We start from the raw sequence: 9912 nt of genomic DNA on the forward strand, positions 1-9912 counted from the left end.
AAACAAAACAAAAACACACAAATCAAACTCAACACCTGAACAAACACAAACACATCTGACTTCACACTGACAGACTTCTGAGGAGTTGCTGTAAACATTAAGACTGCTCAGAGGTTTGGACTGAATTTGTGTTTCTCATAAACTTTTATAACATTTACAATAATAAAAAAAGAAAATATTCAGCAAATTTTTGATTGATCGTTAATACGCATCTTTACTCATCTGTATGTACATTTGCACTTCACATTGAGCAAAGATGACACGAGCCCTTAAAGACTGACTTAATAAACCATCACAGATAATAAGAGCTGTTTTCTGCTCTGCCTGCGCCAGTGCTGTGTGATCAACGCCCGGATCTGTCCTCTGCGCCGGCGTCTTATCAGTCCAGCAAACACAAATTCCAGCCATTCCATCATCAGACCGAGTGAATGAGTGTCTGGCGCTGGATCACGAGTCCCTCGCCAGCAGACGACGTACAGGAGACCCCGAGGACTTTAGCACTTAACCCACACCAAACTTCAACTTGACTGTTTGTTTACCTTCAGCCAAAACCACCGGCCTCGAATACAGCAGCAACAAAATCAAAGAAATAACTCGTGTACATGAGGAAACTTTCAGGAGAAAATACACACAAAAAAAAATAAAAAATTATATATATATCAGAATTATATATATTTTTTTATATATATATATATATATATATATATATATATATATATATATATATATATTTTTATATATATATTATATATATATATATAGATAGATAGATAGATAGATAGATAGATAGCATTTTTTCCTGAAAGTTTCATGTTATTTTATTTTAATATTTAATATTTTAATAACCAAAAAAGATGTCTAATGAATATATAAAACTTTAACAATTTAAATTTTTTTTAAAAATTTTAATAATAATATTGCTCTATGAAATGCATTTTATTTTTTTGGAAATTCTGTTGTCTTTAAAATTTACTGGATTAGATTTTAATTGTTTAATTAAACGTTAATAAATGACAACAGGATGTCTAATCAATTGGATAAATTAACAATTTAATTATGTATTACAATTTTAATAATAATAATAATAATAATAATAATAATATTGCTCTATGAAATGCATTTTATTTTATTTTTTTCAGAAATTGTTTTATTTATTCCCAAAATCAGTGTTTTCCATTTTAATAGTTTCATTAAATTTTAATAAAATCACAAACGGATGTCTAAATAATTGGATAACAAAAAATTTAACTGTTTAATAATTTATTACAATTTTAACAATAATATTTCTCTATGACATGCATTTTATTTATTTTTTTCAAATTCAGTTTTATTTTTTTCTCAGATTCTGCGTTTTCCATATTAATTTTTCTGGATTCTGTTTGAATTGTTCAATTAAATTTTAATAAATCAAAAAGGATTTAATCCACTGGATACATAGAAATCTAATTACTTTAACAATAATATTACTTTTTAATATTAAACAATGATAATATTGACAAGGGTTTTGTATTTTCAGAAATTGTGTTGTTGTAATTTTTCTGGATTCTGTGTGATTTGATACACATTTATTAGCAATAACAATGGCAATCAAAAAAATGCATACAAATTTAACTAAATAAAATAGTTTTGTTTTGCTTTCATACAAAGCCCTATACAGAGGTTTACTGTATTTTTTACTTAGTCATAAAAATGTTTGACATCTCAAACGTCTTCATTAATCTTGAACTAATTTGATTGTAACGGAGTGGAGAGTCTTTAATAAGAGCATCAGGATCAGAGATCAGATCAGTGAAGTCCCTCAAGATTAAATCCACATTATTCCTCAGTGCACTGTAAACAGATGAAGTGTGCTGGCATGTAAACGTCCATTTGATACAAAACACGAGTCAAAGTCCATCTGGAGAGCTTTTGTTCCCACAGCTGATAAAACGCGCTCACTGAAATCTGACCCTCACATCCAGGTCTGGGATTTGTCCTCCAATTCAAGACAGATGGATCCCTATAACATGGACTTTAACATTAGAGACCGTTTAAAAAAACATCATACCTACTTAATACTTAAGAAAAAAAATAAGCTGAAATTAATTTGAAAAAACAGCTGAAATTAATTTGAAAAAAGTGAGCAATTTTTTTTTCAGGATTCTTTGATGAACAGAAAGTTCAAAAGAAGAGCATTTATTTGAAATATAAATCTTTTGTAACATTATAAACATCTTTACTGACACAATTGATCAGTTTAATATGGAAGCCTGTTTCCGCCATGGGATTAAAAATTATAAATAGAAAGGTAATTGCAACTTTATCACAATTCAGACTTTTTCCAGAATTTTGGGAATTGTGAGATATAAACATAAAATCACAAAATAAAAACACATAATAAAAAAAAGATAAAACTAAAAATAGCAAAATGAAAATTTAGAATAGCGAGACATGAACTCAGACTCGCAAAATATATAAACTCAGAATTGTAAAATATATATAAACTCAGAATTATAAAAAATATAGCCTAAACTCAGAATAATAAAAAATATAAAATAAAAATAACAAAAAAACAAACAAAAAACAATAAAATATTGTAAAAAAGTTAAACTCAGAATAGCGAGACATGAACTCAGACTCGCAAAATATATAAACTCAGAATTGCTAAATATATAAATTCAGAATTGCGAGATATAAAGTCTCCCCTAAAAAAGGTAATTGTGACTTTTTATCTCACAATATTTGTAATTATGACTTATTTAATAAGAAAAAATAAGACAATTGTAACTCAGAATTGTGACAAAAAAAAAAAGTCTAAATTGTGAGATAAAAAAAAAAAAAAAAAAAAAAAAAATTTAAAAAAATTGTAAGTTTTTTTTTTTTTTTTTTTTTTTTTTCTTGGTGGAAACAAGCTTCCCTAGTTCAATGTGCCCTTCCTTGCTCAATAACGTAAAAAACAAAAAATCCTTCTGACCCCAAACTTTGAGTTAAACATTTTCAAAACACAGCTGATATTTTTTGCGGCATGGGTGCAAACTGTAACATGCAACAATCCTAATTTTAGTCTGCACTGTTCTAAACAAGTTCTAGACACTCGAAATGAACTGTTGTCGAAGGGTGTAACGTGTTACAAAATAGCAAAGCAACACCCAAAGAGCATTTTGCAACGACGTCTTAAAAAGCAAGTATTGCAAAAGATCCTCCAGCCTCCCCACGAGAAGACTGATATAAAGCTGCATTTATTACATGTGACCTCATGAGAAAATGAAAAGCTCAGATTTACCAAAGTCTGCGATCAAAAGTCAGAGAATTCAATTTAAACTCATCTGAGCTGCTTCACGTTCATTTCACACTTCTATATACTAACTATGTTGTATCTCTCATGACAAAGTTCATACTGAGATCTCCTCTGAAGTCATGCAATGATATTTCCATCTGGAGAAAACCCACTGAAACGCATATCTGATACCATGCAGCATAAATCTAAATAGTTCTGCGAAGACACATTTATTCTCATAAAAACATGAGAGCTTCCAGAACAGCCCGTGCACTCTTTCATTATCACATTTATTCTTCAGCCATAAATAAATAGCTGTCAGCCGCATAGGAAAGCCTTAGCGAACTCCCACAGCTTTCTCACACACAATTAGTACTTCCTCAATTAAAACACTTCCGAAAGCCAAACACTCCCAGCGCTCCCTAAAAATACTCCCTTCTCTTCCGCCGCTGACCCCGCGACCCGACACCGTCTGCGGGACTAAACCCTCGGGACGACTGGAGTACTAACACGGGCCGGAGGGACAGACGGGAGGTGAAAGAAAACACGAAAACGCTTCATTGACAGGCAGGCGCAGACACACGGTCTTTATTATTTCAGCAGTTTATCTCGGCTGAACTCAGTCTCACGCTTCAAGAGAGACAGACAGCAGTCTAACCGTTTATAAAACACACGTCAGATCAGATTTGATCTTGTAGATGAGTTTGTTTCTTCATCAGATTTGGAGAAATGTAGCATTGCATCAGTGTCTCAGCAATGCATGCTCTGCAGTGAATGGGTGCCGTCAGAATGAGAGTCTGATAAAAACATCACAAGTAATCCACAGCACTCCAGTCCATCAGTTAACATCTGGAGAAGACAAAAGCTGAGACAAATCCAGCATTAAGATGGTTTTAACTCAAAGTGAGGAACAAATCTATATTTATAAAATGTAGAAACTTGCGTGCACCAATTTAAAAGCACAATGCAATGCACTAGACTTGACCTTCCTTTCCTAGCATGCTCAACAAACCAAGTGATATAATAGTGATATAAATGACAGTTTCCTTCATTATTTGATCAGACCGCTAAGTGTTGAGAATTTAAAACAAAGCTGGTTCAATACAAATACCATGCACTTCACGAAGACACAATGTACTACTGTCTGAAACTCTTACTGCATCATATTTCACATGATATTTCTAAAACATATCATGCAACACCAACATCTCCATCTCAGCATGCATCATCTGACTCTCAGCATGCACCAATCACACTCATCGTCTGCAGAATCCTGTAAAATTCCTATTCTTCATTAGCTGTTTAGAGATGGTCAGATAAGACATCTTCCCATCTGAACACCCAGCGAGCTCTATAAATAAACCCTACACACACACACACACACACACACGGTGCACGTGGACCCGCGCCAGCTGCCTAATCGGTCAACGATTGTTTCCTGAAGAAAAGCAGAAACACATTTCATGCAGCTTCTCTCTTCGAATGCACCTCAAACAAACACGATACGCTTGTAACATAACATAAAACTAGCTCTGGACTCCTGAAACTGACCCATTATTTTGCTTATTTATCTTGGGGACACTCCACATTCATAAACGTCTATTCCACTTTTTGAGAAATTCCCAACTAGTACAGAATGTGAAGAGTTTAAAAATAAAGTAATTTTCCACTGACTTTATAAACTTAAGTCTATTTGAAGCAAAGAACATAATTGAAACCCAAAACACTAACATAAAACGTGCCAAAAGACACCATGATTGCACTATTTTCTCAGACATGGTACAATGGTATAGTATACTATTCCATATTGTTGTTGTTGTTGTTTTTATTTTAACCAACCAAGAAACAAACCAACTACCAATACAATAAAAATAAAAAAAAAATAAAAACAAATAAACAAACAATTCAAATTGAAATGTTATCAAAGTATGCGTGATCACCTGATAAGAGTTTTCTGAGGCTGATGCTGATATCTTGGAGAAAAAGGTGCCCGATATATATTATTTCACACTCTTTTATTTAAAGATAGTAAATAATACATCCTGCAAAAACAACTACTAAATTAAAAATTATTTAAAAATTATTTAAAAATTATTTAAAAATTATTTAAAAAATAAAAAAATAAAAAAAAAAAAAGCTAATGGATATATATATATATATATGATATATATATATATATATATACCCATACAGTTACAGGTCAAAAGTTTGGAAACATTACTATTTTTAATGTTTTTGAAAGAAGTTTCTTCTGCTCATCAAAGCCTGCATTTATTTGATCAAAAAATACAGAAAAAAACACAAACAGTAACATTGTGAAATATTATTACAATTTAAAAATAATTGTTTTTTTAAATTTATTATACTTTAAATTGTCATTTATTTCTGTGATGCAAAGCTGAATTTTTAGGATCATTATCACATGATCCTTTAGAAATCATTCTAATATGATGATTCATTATCAAAGTTGGAAACAGTTCTGCTGCTTAATATTTTTTCAGAATCATGTGATACTTTTTTAGGATACTTTGATGAATAAAAAGTAAAAAAAAAAAAAAAAAAAAAAAAAAAAAAAAAAAAGCTATGTTTTTAAAATATAAATATTTTGTAATAACAATATACATACTGGTCAGTAATTTGGGGTCAGTAATTTTTTTTTTCTTTCTTTTTTTTTTTCACTTAATCAATACTTTTATTCAGCAAGGATGTGTTAAGTTGATAAAAAGTGATAGTAAAGAAAATATATTATTAGAAATATATATATTAGAATTTTATTTTTTATTTTGAATAAATGCAGTTCTTTTAACCTTTTATTCATCAAATATATTAGACAGCAGAACTGTTTCCAACACTCATAATAAATCAGAATATTAGAATGATTTTCTAAATGATCATGTGATAGAACTGGATGTTACATGTGACACTGAAGGCTGGAGTAATGATGCTGAAAATTCAGCTTTGCATCACAGGAATAAATTATTTTTTTTTAAGTATATTCAAATAGAAAAACTATTATTTTAAGTTGTAATAATATTTCACAATATTAGTGTTTTTTCTGTATTTTTGATCAAATAAATGCAGGCTTGATGAGCAGAAGAAACTTCTTTCAAAAACATTAAAAATAGTAATACTAAAAAAATAGTAAAAAGCAAAATGTCTGCCGATATATTCACCTAGGCAATTTTTTTAGTCACTTATATTTATTTTATATAAAATATACTAAATTAGAATTATATTAATTTGAAAAATAAATCAATATTTTTTTAACAATCAGCAAAACAGAAAAATGTGGTAGCTATTGCAATAATTTTTAAAATGCCAAATATCGACTGTTATATTGGCGTTCACAATATATCATTCAACCTTTACAAATTACCATGATATTAACATCTGATACCATTTCACTGGCGCAGAACTTCTCTAAAAGCATATACAGTACATTAAAACTAATTTTCCGAGAAGGTCTTAAACTTGAACCCTTTGAAACCCCTCTGATTCAGGCCTGGGCTCCGTCACAATGAAGAGACAAAGAGCTTCTTCTTGGAGATCCATAAACTTCTCCTCTCAGGATTCAGCTGTTAAACCTCTACTTGGACAAATAACCCCAGAAACGCTGTTCCTTTGGGGACTTTTAACCCTGAAAGGTCAAAGTAAAACACTGACCCCATCTAAAAACATCTAGTGTGTCTGATTACACCCGTGAAGACCAGAGCGTGAACCGTGAGAGGTCTGCTGTGCTGGGAAGCTGAACGAATGGAGAATGAGAGTAAACGCTTGTGACAGCTCGGTAACTAATAATCTCTCACGCCAGTAAATAATTAGTGGCTGACTGTGTTTTTAATGATCAGTGACGAAAACAGTTTGATTCACTAACAAACCAGACATTACTAACATCTAGGGCAGCGCGATTATGTTGAAAACATAATTGTTGATTATTCCCTTGAAATTGTAATTGCGATTATTAATTACGATTATCACAATTTACATTGAATGATGTTTATACCATTGTTTGATGCAACTGCATGCCATATTTTTATATGAATATAAGCAAGCTAAAAAAACTTTTAGCACTTTTCTACAGTATTAAGCTTTAAATGTCAACTATACATTGGATTGGTTTAAATTATGAAAAAAAGACAAATATGAATGTGTTATAATATTATACTAAAACAATGGAAAAACCCTTAAGATAACATGTAGAAAGAAAAAATATATATCTTAAGCGTGCAGAATAACATAAGTGGACTGCTTTGAACGATTACATAATAGTGGCATCCGTAATTGTAATCGCAATTAGAAATTTGATTAATTGTGCAGCACTACTACCGTCTGAACAAAAGTGTTACTCAACATCTAGCCCATAAGTATGGAAGCATGTTTCTGCCACGGAATAAAAAACAAGGTTATACAATAAAACTTTTTTCCCTCACAATTGCAAGTTTACAGTACGTCTCTGAATTCTGAGTTTACATCTCACAATTCTGACATTTTTTCTCAGAATTCTGCATTTCCAAATTATAAATTTGCAATTGTGAGTGAATTAATGTCTCGTGATACTGTCATTTTTCTCAGAATTCTGAGGCTACGTTTACACAGCGTTTCATAAACGATCTCCATCCACACTACACAACTGAAAACGCTTGTCACATGACCATTCATACATACAAAAAAATGCACAATATTATATTTTACACGCTCTCCAAAAACACACAAAAAAAAAATGTGCACAGTCGCCACCACCTTCAAAAAAATCATCATTTTTGCGAATTAAAACCCCGGAGTTTCAACCTAAACTGGGATCTGCAGCGTTTTCAAAATGCTGTGGTAGTGTAAACGACAGGCCTAACTGTAGCAAAAGTTACACGTTTTAAAATAAAAACAAACTAGTATAAACGTGGCATGAGTTTACGATCTCACGATAGTGAATTTTTTTTCGGAATTCTGAGTTTACATCTCCTGATCCTGACATTGTTTCTCGGAATTCTGAGTTTATATCATGTGATTCTGACAATTTTTTTCTCTGAATTCTGAGTTTACATCTTGCGATTACTGAATTTTTTATAAATATAAATTATAATAAATTACAGTGTAACATTATTATAATATAAATTTGCAGCAGTGAGTCAGTTAATGTCTTGAATCATTTTTCCTCGCATTTCAGACTTTTCTTCCTTTGAATTCTGCGTTTAAATTTTACAATTCAGACATTTTTCTTGGAATTCTGATTTTACATCTCGTGATTCCAAGTTATAAATTTGCACTTATGCGTTAATGTCTTGCATCTTTTTCTCACAATTCAGGCTTTTTTCTCTGAATTTTGAGTGTCAGGATGCTGACATTTTTACTCTTAATTCTGAGTTAACATCTCACGATTCTAACTTTTTTTTTTTTTTTTTTTTTTTGGGAATTCAGATTTTACATCTTGCAATTGTAAGTTATAAATCTGCAATTGAGAGTGAGTTAACTTTTTCTTACATTTTTCCCCAGAATTGCAAGAAAACAAATGTCCTAACTCTAAGATTAAAAAGTTGCAGTTACCTTTTTCATTTTTTTATCCCGTCTCCGAAACAAGCTTCAGTACATAAGAGATTTAACAGCAGAGCACAACTACAAAACATGCATTCACTCTAGACTTTCCATGACTTTTATGATTTCATTTGTTTCCATGGCTTTATCCGTATATGTCCAAGTTTTCCACAATTGTAGGAAATGCTGCAAAGAGTTACAACATCCATAACCACAAATACCCAAATGAAATGTCTTCACAGGACCAACACAAGCATCCTTTAGGGGTCATATAAAACAGATAAGATGCACAAATGTTTCACTAAATCAACACCTCATCGTTTGTTAATCAAAGTCACTCCCTTCAGAGTACACACACTTCATCAGAGACACTTCAGCATGACAGTATCATGCAATGAGATGAATGAAACTGATGGAAAGAAACCACTGACAAATGCAGAACATCCACATTCCACAGAACAAAAAATAAACAACAAAAAAATTAATTGCAGTTTAAATCTGCATGCATGTGGTTTAAAGGTCTTTAGTAAACTGTTATAATGTACTTAAGTGCACAGAAAGCATCAAGAACTCTGAATAAAGAACTTTTTACGCAATCTCTCGACGTTTCAAATAAGCTCTACACAAAATGATTTGATCTGTATCTTGATCTCAATCACCAAATATCATTGCATACGTGCATCTGAAACATTTTAACCAGTAAAACCGCGAATGTGATTAATAACAGCACGCGCCTACAAACTTTCAGCAAGTTGTTTTCTCCAAAAACAAGACAGGAGGACAGCAAAAACACACGCGAAGTTCATTAACTGCACTTTTACTGTCTTTAAAAATTAAGGAAAATCTCTAACAGCTGGAACTGTTTCATTTTGATGTAGTTTTAGCATCACAAACCATAGTTCCGAGTCTTTAAATGAAGACAAGAACCCTTACCGACTGAGTTCCTCGTTATTTGAGGAGGTTGCAGTTCATTCGCACCTCGCAGACATTTATGCGTGTATTATTTTCCTCGGAGAGCTCGGTATGATCAGGTCATATGCAGCAGCGCTGACTGACCGACTTCAGTCTCAACTCCTAAACCACAGAAACAGATGGGCGGGGCTTAGCGACACAAACTTGTTGCAAATGTC

The 9912-nt window shown here is 31.8% G+C and overlaps 1 protein-coding gene across 1 annotated transcript in view; it reads right to left on the minus strand.

Annotated features, from left to right (window-relative positions):
- Positions 1 to 9860, minus strand: part of LOC109092184 (pleckstrin homology domain-containing family G member 3) — a 60661-nt gene extending 50801 nt beyond the window's left edge. Inside the window, exon 1 of the mRNA XM_042773366.1 lies at positions 9716 to 9860. The gene's annotated coding sequence lies outside the window, so the exon portion shown is untranslated. The remainder of the gene's footprint in view (positions 1 to 9715) is intronic.
- Between the last annotated feature and the right edge of the window lie 52 nt (positions 9861 to 9912).

Source organism: Cyprinus carpio, chromosome A17 (assembly GCF_018340385.1).
Source record: "Cyprinus carpio isolate SPL01 chromosome A17, ASM1834038v1, whole genome shotgun sequence".
Classification (NCBI taxonomy): domain Eukaryota; kingdom Metazoa; phylum Chordata; class Actinopteri; order Cypriniformes; family Cyprinidae; genus Cyprinus; species Cyprinus carpio.